General features: G+C 40.9%; 1 long non-coding RNA gene across 1 annotated transcript; it reads left to right on the top strand.

Annotated features, from left to right (window-relative positions):
- The first annotated feature begins 406 nt into the window (after positions 1 to 406).
- Positions 407 to 14,209, top strand: LOC136789074 (uncharacterized). Its single transcript, XR_010827849.1, has 2 exons — positions 407 to 910; positions 13,914 to 14,209. It is a non-coding gene; the product is annotated as an uncharacterized lncRNA (long non-coding RNA).
- The last annotated feature ends 1,722 nt before the right edge of the window (positions 14,210 to 15,931 follow it).

Below are 15,931 nucleotides of genomic sequence, written 5' to 3'. Positions count from 1 at the left end.
TGGGAAATTGTGGCTGACACAGTATTAAGGATAATTCTTCAATCCTTAGGATCTGATTCTAATCCCAGTTAAATATCCTTCAAACCTTCCATGTATTGCAGTTACAGCAGAATACATCAACTGGCACATAAATGCTACTTTTACTTGGTCAGGATTTGACTCACTGCTTGTCCTAAAAGGCATAAATGAGAAATGACCTTAATAAAACTGAGAGCTGTTGCGAATGACCTTAGTAAAATGGAGAGCTGTTGCATCCATTTTTAAACCATTGCAAGATCTTTACTTTGCAATTGATAAAGTCTTCAGTATGCCCCCAAATAAATAAAAGTAGGATGGATGACAGATGCTCATCGCATGCTTTTAATGACAGAGAACACTTGCTCAGTTGTACTGAAAATATCTGGAAGTCTGCTTCTCTGTACTGCTTTCAGACAGATTGGCTCCTCCCTCAGAAAGGCTCAGACTTTACCAGTGATCTTGAAATGTGGATTTCACCAAACATTCCTATAAAGATGGAGTAGCACTGAGGCTTTACCTTCTGTTTTCTTTAACCTTAAGCTCCATGGCAAGTAGACCTAGAGGGCATGTGAGGCACCATGCGCACCTACTCATCTTACAGATCTTCCTCTTGAGACTCTCTGCCCCGTGTGGAACAGTGACAACTGTACAATAATTCATCATCCTCTGTGTCTCTCTGGAGTAACTGCACAGCCCTGAATTCCACTGAGAGAGCAGGCAAGCTACTTGGAAGGTCGAGGACCTGGCAGCCAGGGCTGAGGCATGGGTGACCTCATGGGTATTCACAGCAGATTTATCAACCTGCATCTCCTGCTTCACTGGCATACAGCTGGTATCTGTTGTGGATGAGTGTTTGATACAGTAGTCTCCTGCAATGAAAGCTCTATAACAGGTATGTAAAGGGTTTTCTTACTGTAAGCTTCCTTGCTTGAACATTACTGTTGCTATTACTATTTTCATTATTAGTAATGGGCAATATTGCTTGTTGAAGTATATGCCCATGTAAATACATAGCCATACATGTGTCCTCAGTAAGAACACGGCCCTGCTAACTGCAGTGTTAGAGGTATACCGAAGCAGAGAAGAAGGGCTGTGGCTGAGAAGAGAACTGTCTCTAAAAACTTTGATTTGCTGTTTAAGAGTAGAGGCAATATCATTAGCATGAAGGGAGGAAGGCACAGTGCTAAACATAAACCACACCTGCTGTAGAAGGCATAGTACTAAACATCAACCACACCCATTATAGCAGAATATGCCACAATAGCCTGATCTGGTGGGGAAAAAAATGATGAAAGGAACTGACAAAGGTTTACATAATAGGAATAGCATGAATGTGCTGTTCCAACATGCATGGAGACAAGTGGTCTTGGAGCTGGTGTTACACGTATGTCTGGGAGGCCATAACGGTACCTACTTAGCAACCTTCAGTATTCATCTTCAATAAGAGTGGCAATTTTCTTCTGCTGTAAGATAGACTAGCACCACCTCCTTCTTCACCAAGCTATACTTCAGGCAGTACATTTTTGGCAGGAACTTTGCCGAGTGAAATTGCAAACTCTCAGGGATCCTGTGAAAGAAGGTAATTATGAATCAGTTCTCTACAGTCAAAAATATTTCTCATTTATAAGCAACTCCTTGCCAACATGAGAATGTCAATCACAACAGCTGTGCATATTCAAAGACCAAACAGCAAATTTTCAACTCTTTCCCACCTTCTTTCCTTCTCACATTACAGTCCTACTGATGGTACTACTCAAATTTCAACACAACCTATATGAAAAGGTGTACACATCTTAGAAAGGCAGCTTTCCTATCTTATTTGTGTATTCTTATATGAGTTCTCAGTCCATGGTAAGGATTAAAGACTTCCAGGCACATGGGACATGGGAAACATTAGCAAACACTTTTTTTTTTTTTCAGTGAAGAAATGAAGAGTTGTGTGTCTCTTTTCTAAAATCAGAAAAAAAAAAAACCCACCTTTTTAGTTTTAAACTTTTGAAGTTTTAAAAAATTTAATGTAAAAAAAAAAAGTTTAAAGTCTAAAAGCCAAGATTAAAAAATAAGTTGATAATTAAGTTCAATGTGTTCCTCTACCATGAGATATGTACAGAAGCAGTGACAGCAATGACACTGTATTAGTGGCTCATCTGTGGCAAGACCAAGCCCATGTCTCCTGAAGAGCAAATGGCAATCCTCCTCCAGAAACACTGCTTAACAAGAATGTTCATCATGTTTGCAATCAAGAAAAGGAGTCATTTCATCCTGTACCCTAGAAAGTTATAGCCTCTGATACTGATTTCCTTGTTGGAGCTTGAGTTACAAAGTATTTCAAGGATGCTATTAACTATAGGAACCTGTGGAAATCTTTCAGGAATTCTGACTGTCTATCCAGAATGGGAGGTGATATTTAGGGGGAGCATGTGAGCCTTGGATGTTTTTGAGCCTTTCCTCTTATCCTTCCCCAGCATCACCAACCATAAGGTGGGGGTATTTGAGGGTGCACCTCTGTCTCATCTTCTTACTGCTCATTTATAGATCTATTGTCCAGGAATTTATCTAATTCTTTTTGGGGTCCTGCTGTCACTGCCAGCCTCCTTAGCCTTCCCTCGCAGTAAGTTCCAGAAGTTCACTGTGTGCACTGTAAATGAGTACTTTTTAATCCGATTTAAGGTTATCCATGGGTTTTATTGAGTGCCCCCTAGCTCTAGTATTGTGAAAGTTATGAATGGCAGGTTCGCATTCAAGCTATCCACCACTTTTATGATTTTGCAAACTGGTCATATCATCCCTCAGCCTACTCTCTGCACCAAAGAGTCCCAACCCTTCTTGCCTTTCCTGCTAAGGCTGGTCCTCTGCCAACCTAAGCATTTTGCTTTCCCTCCTCTGTATGCTTTCCAGGTATGTTATGCCCCTCTTGGGTTTCAGAGACCAGCTTTGCATGCAGCACTCCAAGGTTTTATTAGGTGGCAAAACAATGTCCTCTGCCATCAGGACTCTTCCTGTTGTTGCCCAATGTCTTGTTGGCTTTTCTGGAAAGGCAGCAGGGTTTACTGAGCTAAAGTAGAGAAGAGAGCAGAGCCATATCCAAAGACTTCAGTGCTTTGACTGCAGACAACTGGTCAGCAGAGAGGGTGTTCACAGAGTTTTTAAAGCCCTGGCTGATGCATCCAAGGGCATAAATAGTGGCATATGCTGAGTGTTTGTGTAAGATGAGGTAGCAGGAAGGACAGGAACTGGTATCAGCTTTTCTTCTGCATGTTGCTAGCCCAAAAACAAAAAAGTGTTTTTGTGTTTGTTTTGCTGTTCTCTTCTGAAGAGGGGTAGTGGCCTGGACAAAGAGCCACCTCTCAGGATGAGACATGTTTTCTCTGGATAGCATTTATTAGCTCATATTGAAAATTTTTAATGTGAAAAATAGAAAAGAAAAATAGATCCCTTTAATTATTTTTTTTTCCATCTGCATTGAGACAACTCATGGTTTTCAGCCTGACTCTCAGATAAGTAGCCAGCTGGCTCACATGCTCAGGGTGAGTCATCAGTGTCTGGCAATGTCCTGATGGATGACCTATTAGTGGTCAGAGATTGGAGTTTTGGTGCCCATGCTGTGCAATCACTCACAACCAGAGGTCCCTGCCTCCCCTCAGAAGGCACAGTCACCAGTCTCTACTCCCTCCTTACCAATGTGTTTTGAAAGCAGAGTATCAAAGCAAAGCAAAACAAAACAAAACAAACAAAAAAACAACAACAAAAACACCTGAAGTCCCATTTCAACTGGTGCAGTGCACATTTCGTTAGAGTTCATTTTCAGTAAAAGCCATATATTCCATAGAACTGCAAGTCACCTTTAGCAGAACTACCAAAATTCTAATTATGATTAGAATTTCCTTCAAGAATATCTCTTTTACTTAAGAGTCTTCATGAATCGGAAGAAATCAGCAAGCTTCACCTACAATTTACTGTGGAGCTAACTGTGTATGTTAAATTTTGTGATCATATAAAGCACAACTTATATTCTAACTTGCCATTCACATATTTTTTAAATCTAATTCTCATCAAAACCCCACCATTACAGGTGCACCTCAGGAAAGAGAGCTAATAATCCAACATGATTAATGTAGTGAGGACCTGACACCTCCAGCCATTCTTTTCAAGTGCTGTTGGCATTAGTTAATATTTTCCACCTTTACTTTAGGTAATTTCCTAGTTTTCAATAGACAAGAAAAACATTTCAATAATGACACCCACAGCTCCAAACCACTACTTAGCACATAATGAACTAATTTAAACCAAACCAATTTGATTCCAATTTTCCGCCACGTGAAACAGATGCTTTTGCCAAGGCCAAAAGCTGGACATAACGAACAGTAGCATGTGAGCACATTCCTTACACTAGGTGTAAATCATGCCTACATAGCACTATATTTCAAACAACATTAAATATGAAGTAAGAAAATAAATGAGCTTACAAGCTTAATCACTTTAAGTTTGCAGCAACTTCATTCCAAGTCACTTCACAGTCCTCAAATTTTGCTTTTTGTAAATTTGGGGCTTTTTTTTTTTGGTGATGAAAGGAAGGTTCAGTAGCTGTTTATTTTGTTTGTTGTAGTAAAAGTGTGGTTTTGTACTAAAATGTCTGTAATACTTTGGTGAAAATATCTATCTCCACAACACTTAATTGCTGAAATTTATCCTTCACAATAAACTACGATGTTTATACCACTTTTTTTTTTCTTTTCTTTTTCTTACCATAATGCATTCTACTTCTACTGAGGCAATGGTGACTACAGTACATAAGACAACACATGTCTGCAAATTATGTGAATCATTTGGGCTATGTACACGAGTGTATTTGCATTTCAAGCTTTTGTATACTTTTTATCACCACTGAGCATCAAAGGCAGGGTTTAGATTTATTAACAAAGCCAAAGTACACAACCGTATCTTTCTAATACTGCCACACGTGGCTAACAATAGGTCTGTAATAACAAGCTCTTCTTTTAAAAGTCAAGGCTCCAGATTTTTAAGTCATGGATTACACAGAGCACTTGCTAACACAATTGGCATGTCTTAACAAAGGCGAAATGCTAGCTTAGGAAAATATGCGATGCTTTCAAGTCATTCCCAGTGGACAAGGGGGATTCTGATTGCTGTGCTTTTGGGAAGGGGATACATATTTGGTCCACTCCCTTCTGCTACTGGGGAACTTAGGGATGTATCCTAGCAAAGCCTTTGCTAAAAGAACAAAATTTTGGTTCACTGGAGGGAACGGACCTAATCAGCCACTGGGCAGGCTGTGACTAAACGAACACAGCAGAAATCTGTCAGCAGCTCTGGGATATGTTGCAAGTGATTACCTGAAGGAAAGAGCTGGTGGAATTTGCTATATAATGTTTTCTTATTTCATAGCAATACAATGACAGACTTAGCTATATATCCTTGCTTTACTGTCTGATGGCTAACATTAAACTCTTATTGAATACAGTCTGTAACAGAACTCAAAGGCAAAACCAAACAAACAAAAAGAAAAAAACAGCAACACAAACCAAAGGTCTGAGATGGTAGAAGCTGAACACTCCTATTACACCTCAAGGTTGTTTAGACAATGGAGACCATTTCAGAACCTTCCAAGAAAAGATATGACAGTATTTGAATATATTTTGATCTGCAACGACCCTTTGTGGATACAGTTTAAACTCTGACATTGTGATCGATGGAAGTACAGAAAATCACACATGCAGCAGGTAGCAATCCAAAATACATCAGTGAACCTGACCTCCACATATCTACTAAGAGGATTAAAATATGCTGCTGTTCTGCATCAGTGTTTCAGGCCTTATGCTTAAATATACTGTCACCAAGAACACGTAGTATCTGGTTAACCAAGGGCAGGAGTGCCAGCAGCCTCATCTTACTATGAGCTGATCCAGTCAGTTTTACTTCACATCCAGTACACACACGGAACAGGTGCAGCTCGCAGGGGAATGTTAAGGTTGGAGTGATGGTGTTAATGCAGCCTGTATATATGTTCTGTCACCTACTGCTGTTTGGGCAGATGACAAAGGCCACTTTCACATAAACAGCTTCTGGTGCACAACAGGAGCAGTACTGGAGAGCCAACATTCATACCAGATGTGTTTCAGGCGTTTTATTTTGGACTAGCTCTGATCTGTTTTTTTGCTAAATGTTCATTAGCAGTGGGAATACAGTCAGTGCACTGTTAGGGTGTCTTCTGGTTTAGTTTAACCATAAAAAAATGCAGCTTGTATGCCCTGAGACTAGCCAGTGGTCTGAAACTCCACTTGCTAAGCAGGAGTGCTCCCTTCAAAGCACTTTGTTATCTAAACAGAAACATAAAGTTTACCTGGTGGAACTAGAGCAGCAGTTCCTTTTGTGGTCCAGAAATTCTTGCTGTTGCAGTCATTGATGCTGCTGCAACAGAGAACTTGCAGGAATAATGAGAGCAGATCAGCTTAGTGGCATATCATTTTATGAGACCGACAGTCTCTTCACTGTACTTGTTTTGTAATAGTGACAGGTATTGACAAATGCAGAAGTCCTAAGTATATGCTTAGTATGTAATAAATATGCTGAATAAAAAATTAATGTTTTCTAACATGAATTTTATACACTTTGATCTGAACTCTTCCTCTAAACTCCTAGATACCTGTATGTCAGATGTAGGTATAGGTCATATGGTATCAGGCAATTCAAGGACTGGGCACACTTATTATTTGTAGAGTAGGTGTCAGGGGTGGTGTTGCCCCTTAGGGTGTCCCCTGTGATCTCACCAGAGCTATCATCACCTGTGCTAGACTGGAACTGGTTCCAAAGACTGAAAACTCTACTGTGTGTTTTACCACTGCAGGAAGGAGTGAAGTGGTGATAGGAGAAGGGCATGCAGCATGGCCAGCTAAGACTGCAACTGCCAGAGCCTGATGCATGGATTGCTATTTCTGTGGATGCTTCCTTTTTCTCCTCTCAGGTGACTCAGCTGTGGTTTAGGTATAGTTCCAGCCAGGTTAGCTAAGTATGTATTACGTGTTCCCTGGCAAACCCAGGGAACTTGGTCAAAAACAGTGTTTTTGTGTTTTTGTCTCCTTTTTTTCTCTCTCTCTCTCTTTATTTTTATTTTTTTAATTTATTTTTATTTATTTTTTCTAGCATTCCAAATGAAACAATGAAGATAATTATTTCTTTGGTTTGGAAGATCATACAGAATTTGTCTCTAATTACAAGAACTACCTGGAGGTTTCCCCACAGCGTTTTTTTCCTTCCTTCAAGAAGGTCTTTCAGCAGAGCACCATTGTTATAATTCTCCTTTCCCCTAGGGATCTGCCTTCCACTCCTTGCTCTGGCAAGGGTCCCACTGGCTCTAAGAAGCACTCATGCTGAGTCAGTGTTAAAGCATATTGTTATTGGTAAAGGGGAGTATGCTGGATCTAATAGACACTTCGCTGAAAAAAAAAAAGTTTCATGTTTTCATGAAAAGAGAGACTGTTTGTATGTCAAATATTTCATATGATGCTCTTTAAATGATCCAAACGTGGTCTTTTAATATTTTTCATTGGAATATATGTATATTTTTTGATTTCTAAAATGTAAGGAAACATATAAGGAAAAGAAACATCAGTATAGAGGGGATGAAATATGAGGACTGGCTGATGTCACTTGTTTTTTTCAGGTTAGAGAAGAGGAAACTGAAGGCTGACTTCATTATTACAACTTCCTCACAATGGGGAATGAGGGAGAGGTACTGATCTAGTAGGGTTACACAGGGTTCCATTTCAGGGCCAGTTCTCTTCAATGTTTTTATAAATGATCTGGATGCAGGACTCAAATGCACACTAAGTTTGCAGATAGTACTAACTTAGGGGGAGCTCTTGACTCCCTCAAGGGTAGAGTGGCCTTGTAGAGAGATCTTGACAAATCAGAAGGCTGGGCAATCACCAGTTGTATGAAGTCTAACGAGAGCAAGTGCTGGATTCTGCACCAGGGACACGGCAATCCTACATGTATGTACAGGCTGGGGCATGAGAGGTTGGAGAAAAGCCCTGTGAAAAGGGATCTGGGGGTTTTTGGTTGACAGCAAGCTGAACATGAGCCAGCAGTGTGCCCTGGAGGTCAAAATGTCCAACTATATCCTAGGGTGCATCAGGCTTGGCATTGCTAGCTGGTTGAGGGAAGGGATTGTCCCGCCCTTCTCTGTGCTGGTGCAGCCTCACGCCTTGAGTACTGTGTGCAGTTTTGGGTGCCATAATATACAAAGAACATAAAACTATTAGAGAGTGTCCAAAGGAGGGCTACAAAGTTGGTGAAGGGTCTGGAGGGGAAGATGTATAAGGAGCGGCTGAGGTCCCTTGGTTTGCTCAGCCCAGAGCAAAGGAGGCTGAAGGAGGCCTCATGGCGGCCTGCAGCTCCCTCACGAGGGGAGCGGAGGGGCAGGCGCTGAGCTCTGCTCTCTGGGGACAGCGACAGGACCCGAGGGAACAGCATGGAGCTGGGACAGGGGGATGGTCGGGCTGGGTGTTAGGGAAAGGTTCTGCACCCAGAGGGGGGTCGGGAACTGGGACAGGCTCCCCGGGGCAGTGGTCATGGCCCCAGTGCTGCCAGAGTTCAAGAAGCATTTGGAAAATACTCTCAGACATGGGGTCTGATTTTTGGGTAGTCCTCTGTGGGGTCAGGAGTTGGACTCAATGATCGTTGTGGATTCCTTCCAACTCAGGATATTGTATGATTTTATGACTCATTTTATTTCATATTTCACTGAGCTGATTTTTGGTTTTTATTAGGTCAAGCAAAAACCTCTGAAAAGTATCTTATAACAATACTTTTAATAAAGAAGCTCCTTTTCCCCTTTACCTTTATTCTCTGTTGACTGATCAACATCAATGCAGTCTCTTCCAAAATCTCCAAGTGCGAACAACCTCATCCTGAAATGCACAGGTTTCCCAAATACCTCAGATAGCTGATAGATCTGTGACTGTCAGCAGGTGACAGGCCACAAGAGTTTTTTATGCTTTCACCAGCTGGTCCAATAAAGCAATTATGCTTTGAAACAGATCTTGTATGATCTCAGTGATTTGTCCCAGAGATTTAATTTATTACTGCTTCACTGTTTCGTACCTTTCAGAAGAGACAACTGATTCTTTGGAAACCTGTTATCAGAAGATATCTTATGCCGTTATATCTAATCTAATGCTAATGTTTCTCATGCCAGATAATCCCAAATCACTTTTTCTTGTCAATTACTTCCCTGGAAAAGTCCATTGAAATAGTCTGTTATCGATGCCTGTTCTGATGCTCTATCACACTTCAGAACAGGAAGACTCTTACATAAAAACAAGAAATTCAGTTAACTGGTCCTCAGGAAAGCAGTCAGGAAAGACTATAACTGCTGAATTACCTCTAGCTGTGTATCAGTTCTTCAAGATGGGAGCACAGTCACCTCTTTGGTTTCCCGACAGTTCCTTAAAACCGTATCTCCAGGCTTAAAGGGGACATTTGCATGAGGACACCCTCCTGTATCTGCCACTGAGGGGTAGGTACTGCCACTCTCTCCTGTTCAGTATGGTTTTGCAAGCAACAGAAACCAAGAGTGTGTTGAGGCACTTGCGGATGACACCAAGGTGAGGGGCAGAAGCACTGCCACCCTGGGGGTCCCCAGCCCTCCCAGAAGGGGCAATCAGAGAGGCAGAAGGGAGAAGCATGCACTCCTGGGTAGGGTGGGAAACACAAAGGTACTTGATTGAAAGCTGAAGACCAGCAAAGGTGACCCTCCTCATGGGCACCCTTGAGAGTCAGAGACTAGCCAATATGTGAAGATGCAACAAAGGCATCTGACACCTGCCTCCTTTCACAGTGCTATGCTTTGTCATTTAGGGCACTTTAAGTTTTCATAATGGGACCTACAGCCTGTTACCCTTTCCCTTTCTTTGCCCTATCCTAGCCATTTTTCTGGGTAAGTTTTGATGTATCTGGAAGTGTTAAATGTCAGAATTTTTGTCCTATTGCTTTCATAAATGCCATCACAGTATAGCACGGCTTTCACTGGACTGTATATTAAACGATGTTTTGTTTTTCAGGCAAACTCCAGCATGCACTAGCGCATTTTTTACCACCATAGTATAGCACTGCTTTCACTGGACCATGTATTAAACAAAGTTTTGTTTTTCAAGCAAACTCCAGCATGCACTAGTGTTGGAAATTTTGTATCTTCCTACTTTGATAGTTTGCTAGAGGACAAAAAAAGGTTGTTTCAATAGTGTTTACCAATAATTTCATAAAACTAAACAAAACAAAAAAAAACAAAAACAAAAAACCTAAACACACTCATTTAGGACCCAAGGGAATGGAGTCAAGCTGCGACAGGGGAGGTTCAGGTTGGATATGAGGAAGAGGTTCTTCACTGAGAGGGTGGTTTTGCACTGGAACAGGGACATAATCATGGCACCAAGCCTGTCAGAGTTTAAGAAGCGTTTGGGCTATGCTCTTATTTATATGGTCTGAGTTTTTCGGTAGACCTGTGTGGAGCCAGGAGATGGACTTGATGATCCTTTTGTGTCCCCCCCAACTGGGGACATTCTGTGATTCTATGATTCTATGATTTTTCTTTCTGGAACTCAGAGATAAAGAACCACCAGAGAAGAAAAAAATGTTGACTAACCATTTGGGTTTAACATTCCAAAAAAATTAAACAGTTATGAAGGTCTATTTTATAGATTACTAGGAGTATTTAAGTGCACCAAAAAAAGTGACAAAGACAGCAGATCCGGAGGATAAGAGGTTGGAGATACCAGAGGTCAGACAGAGGTAAATAACGTACCAGCTAATCATGTTGGAAGACCAACATGAAATTCCAAGAGTATAAAGGCATTGAAAGATTTCCTATGAAATAACAGAACAACTTATTTTCTGATTATATATGAATGTAGGAGTGTAGTCCATGAAAAAAAGTTGTATGTCAGGTTTAGAATTACATAGATCACAACCATCTCACTTCAGTCAGTTTTAAACCAGAAAAAAAAAAAAAGAAGAAAGAAAAAGAAACACCAACAAAAACCCCATCTACATCCATTTTGAAATATAATACCTAAAACAGAGACAAGCTTTTTGCTAATGCATTTATTAATAATTCTGGGCCCCTGCTTATTTGGGAACTTTCAAGGCCTCCAAGTTCCAGCTGGGTTGCTTCATATTGGCTAGAAATATGTCAGATTGTATAGTCTGTGATTGGGTACAAACCTTTTGCATGCATGTTTTCATTTGAACCCAGATAACAATCGCCCTTTTACAAAAACAAAATGGATGTGATTAGATACTATGTATTTCTAATTACCTCTCCTTAGTATTCATTGGAAGCAATTCAAGTGTCACACTGGCTTTTGTAGCTGCTTTTGCAACCCTCTGCCTTGTCAGTGCATAGCTTTTAAAGTGCACTTTTGAATGTGCAGAATTAAAAGCAAGGCAGATAGCAGCACAACCTCAAAAATGCTTGTACTTTCCAGGACAGAAGATGCACGGTTACAATTTGCCTGTGATACTGAGGTCAGAAATATGTTTTCACTTTCAGTAAAGCCACACATATAAATGTCAAGTACACACTGATTCTTCTCTGAGGTCAGATCAGACCAACTCTCTATGTTTGAGCTTGACAGCATCGGTCAGTTGCTTCCTAATGAACTCCTATATCTAGCATGGGCATGTGACACTTGCAGAATGTGGTTTGGCATTTTCAGATTGCAAGCAGACATGCACACATCCTCTGAAAGGCCAAATACTGCTCATGACACACAGGGGAGGTTTGCCTTGTGGCTTTGGCTCCATACTTCTAACTTCATTTCTATGCTAAGAAGCTGCTACTGTTCTTAGTAAATGGCCTCAGATCACCCTAGATTCTTGGGGCTCGAACTATGGCTCTGGCTGCCTCAAGAAAATCACGGTGATCAGTGATTAAGTTCTTCATCATCCCCTGTTGCAGTTAGCACATAAATGAGAAAACTGTGGAAGATGGAATTCTGGGATCCTCTTTTTTCTTTATTTTCTGGTGTTTCTCCAGGGAACCATCATCAGAGATGGATAGGGTTGAGGTACTCCACTGAAATTACCCAAACCCTTTGTTGGGGAAGGAGCAGAGAGGGTAGTGGAGAGCCTGGCTCTGACCATCATGTGGGAATCATGCAGGTGTCCTCTGCAGTGTTTGCAGTCGTACTTGCTGATCTGGGAACCTAGCCTTAAGCAAGGAAATTGCTGGTGGCTAGGACTGAATGAGACAGTTTGTTAGCTTTGCTGAGCCTTGCAGCAACACCTGCAACTCCTGGCTTGCCAGCACAGCAGGCTTTGGCACAACAAATGCTGGAAAAGTAGTGCTGTAGATGCAGCATTTTCATAGGGTAGAGCCAGCTGAGCTGCCTCTAGAGGCTTTGGTGCATGGGAGGAAGAAATCACTGTGGTCAGTTAAGCTAGACTTGTGCTGAAGGCATCTTTCCACATTTTGTAACCCACTGCTAAGCATAGGAGGCATAAACTGGTGGGATGTACAATGCACAAGTTAAAACACAAGCTTTAAACACAACTTAATCCAGAGAAGAATTTCCTGTGATGCTTTAGGACTCACACATGTTCTTAAGAGCCCTACCTTGTTTTAATGCTATACAACATTAAAACTATCTTTGGTTTACATTGAGCTTATTTGCAGGTCCAGTCTTGAATCCAGTCCTAATTTTTTTTAGCAGCCAAAACTCTTACTAGTCTTGAGGTCTGTTCTGCTGCAGAGAGGACAATATGTTGGTCCTTACTTCAGTCAAACATCATTGAAGTTACAGGATCTTCCCTCAAATTTCTGCTCACTCAAGCCATCTTACGCAGGAATTCTTACTTTTTAAACTTTTTGAAAAAACATTCAGCTAATCTTCTAGGCTCTGATTCAGGAAAGGACACTCCTAATGTTAAACATATGCTTTGCAAATGTCATTTCAACCAAGGGATCTGAAGTACATGTTTTTATTAAAGACAGTAATTAATGTAGTCCTAGTTAGGAACATGTTCTAGATTTGGGCTTTGATGAGGGTGTTTGGGAACAAACATTATCTTCTTAGCTTTACATTGGCTCTGCATTACCTACTGTAAAGAAGTGTTGATTACAAATTAGCCAGAGACATGACTATACTTTGCTAGTTTCAGAGAGGTTACTAGATGTAAGGCCTTAGTTGTTGGAAGCATTCTTTTGGAAGACCTGAGTCCTTTGGACACTCACTGCATTTAGTGCTTTGTAGGATTAGGTCCAGCTACACAACTCTGAAAAATCTCTCCTTGATGCGTGGCAGCTATATTTGAAGTTTGCAGCATCATTTTTTATTATTATTAGTCATGCATGGAGCACAGACACTTCAAGCATATTCATATGTCTTAAATGGGGATGAAACCAAATACTCTTGGGTTCAACAGAAGTTTCCAACTCTTTCTCTTTCATATATGTGACTTTTGAAGGCAGGCCTTTCGGATACATCTCTGGGCTGTGTCCACAAATGCACGTGATGAAGGCAACTTTTGCTGTGTACTACCTGTAGTTGTGAGTGCCTTTGCTAGAGAGATGGACATATCAAGTCAGGAGGTGGTATGATCTTTCAGCAAAGATGAGAGAAGTTCTATGAGTCCTTTAATGGCAGGCATTTGTCACACTATACATCAAATGGTCTTCCAAGTGTCAGCTGTAACATAACACTTCTCAGCTAAGGCAATAAATTTGTCTAAATTTAGCAGGAAAAAGACACCTGGCTCTGTAGTGGGCTCAATAAGTGATAAACAAATGACTACGAGAAGAAAAAAAAAATAGGGTGTCAGGAACACTTTTGCTCTTTGTTTCCCTTTTGGACTGATTTTTCTCCTTTTCTCGTCAGGTGCAGCTGTGGAAGCTGATCGTGCAGGGCTGTGCTAATTGCCGTGGATTTCTGAGCCGTTCTCCAGCAAGACCAGTCCTGAAGGCTGAGTAGAGGCCAGGGTTTGCCCGCCTGCCTGGAATGTGACCGAGGCTGAAAGCTGACACCAGCTCGGTGGAAAAAGGCTTGTGAGCAAAGGCTGTCTCCAAGACAACAGAGTATTTTCCCTGTGATGCATTTACACAGTGGGGTTAAAGTTCTGTGAAAGCAACAGCTGCTGTAAAAACATTGTATTAAATATGCTTAGAACTGTAAAACGTGTGCTCCTCTTGTTGCACTGTGCTCGAGAGATATGTGGAGACCTGTGGTATGTCTGAAGGAGAATTTCTGCTCTCTCACAGGCCGTTTTAAAAACGTCATACTCCACTTCCAACTTTTTCTTGCTGAGAGAGTTTCTTTTTAGGAACGTTTTTCTCTAAAGTTGACTTTCAAGTTAAAACTGGATGACTGAAACATGACTGGGTCTATGAATTACTTTTGCCTCTTTCAACCATGTGACTGGCTGGAAAACTTTGTTATATGTATGCTCTTATGTTTGGGCATAAGCAGCTGCAAATGGAGCCTGCTTGCACTGGTACCACTCATATGTGAGTATATACATATATGTGCCCAGCTCTCACATGCAGTTCAGGCTCACCAATATTCCATCCCCAGAGAGCAAATGTCCTGCACTGAACTCCTGTTACAGACATTATTAACTGGTGGGAAGAAACTTTCTATGTAGATAAAATATGACCAGGTTCAAAAACCAGAGGCCAACACAGGCCAAGAACAGATTCAGAGCTGTTCTCTCCCTCTTGTTTTGTGATTTTTAATAGCTTTTACAACCATTATACATCTATCAAGTCAAAAAGAAAAGAGCTAGGAGCCATAGGAGACTAACCTTACATGGCCCTCTCCAAATGGGAGCACAAGGATACAAAAGCATAGCTACACACATACCCAGTGAACATCTTCAGGCACTAATATGATGGCTGTATTTTTGGTCCTTCCTAGGCAAACTTTGTAAAAGGTGTAAAAACCTATAGCAAAGTGTGTCTGCATGTCTTGTTTAAACTTCTGCCACATCTTCCTTGATTGGGGTTTTGTTTTGCTGGGGAAAAAATAAAATGCCGGGATGGACGACTTCATATATTTTTGTTAAAAAGGTTGCTTTACTTAGTAAGAGGTGGACTGCAAGAGGGAAATTTCTCTCTTTAAATCCCTGATTTAAATCCCCTTTACATTTCCCAAGTAAATGCCAGAAAGTTATATTTAGGAGACTAATATTCTATAGCCTGGGTTTATTCATGATTTTCTGTTTCTGTTTCACTGCACTGAGTCCTCCACCCTGGATTCTGTCTTTTCACTAGACATTTTTGTCTTCTTTTTCTGACAGAAATGGTTTTTTTCCTCTCTTCCCAGAGGTGCTCAAAATAAATAATATGTGAACTTTTACTGAATTTTCAAGTCTGCTGGGTCTGAGCCCATTTAGACAACATGAACCTGCCCATTCCTAGCAGTAACACTAATAGGAAATTACTCTTCCAACCAAATCAAGTCCCAACATCTGGAGATAGCTTGTCCTAATGGACTTGGCAGTGGTGCCAAAAAATCTTCTCCATCCTTCACCCAGCAGCTGCCGTCATCACAACAGTCCAGTTCCCACTGGGATGGCTAAACATTTCTACAAAGTTATTTGAATGTGTTTCAGGAATCCCAGGAAAGAGTGCTTGAGAGGAGGGTGTTGTTTGCACATGTGAACTTGCAAATATGCCATAGAAGATAGCAGGAGAATATTGCAAATCCTATTCTTCCCCACCCTTTAAAACATATTCAATCAATTAAAATAATCAGTGTAAGGATTAATTTTGACCATATGAATGTATGTGTGGGAAAAACTTGATGATTTAAAATATGTTGTGTTTTGGAAAAGATCATTCAAACACATGCCTGAACACATACATATGAGAAAGACAAATCTTAATATCTGGGCTTGA

Source organism: Anser cygnoides, chromosome Z (assembly GCF_040182565.1).
Source record: "Anser cygnoides isolate HZ-2024a breed goose chromosome Z, Taihu_goose_T2T_genome, whole genome shotgun sequence".
Taxonomy (NCBI): domain Eukaryota; kingdom Metazoa; phylum Chordata; class Aves; order Anseriformes; family Anatidae; genus Anser; species Anser cygnoides.
Note: the sequence above shows the minus strand (reverse complement) of the source record. Positions and strands in the feature narration are given on the sequence as shown.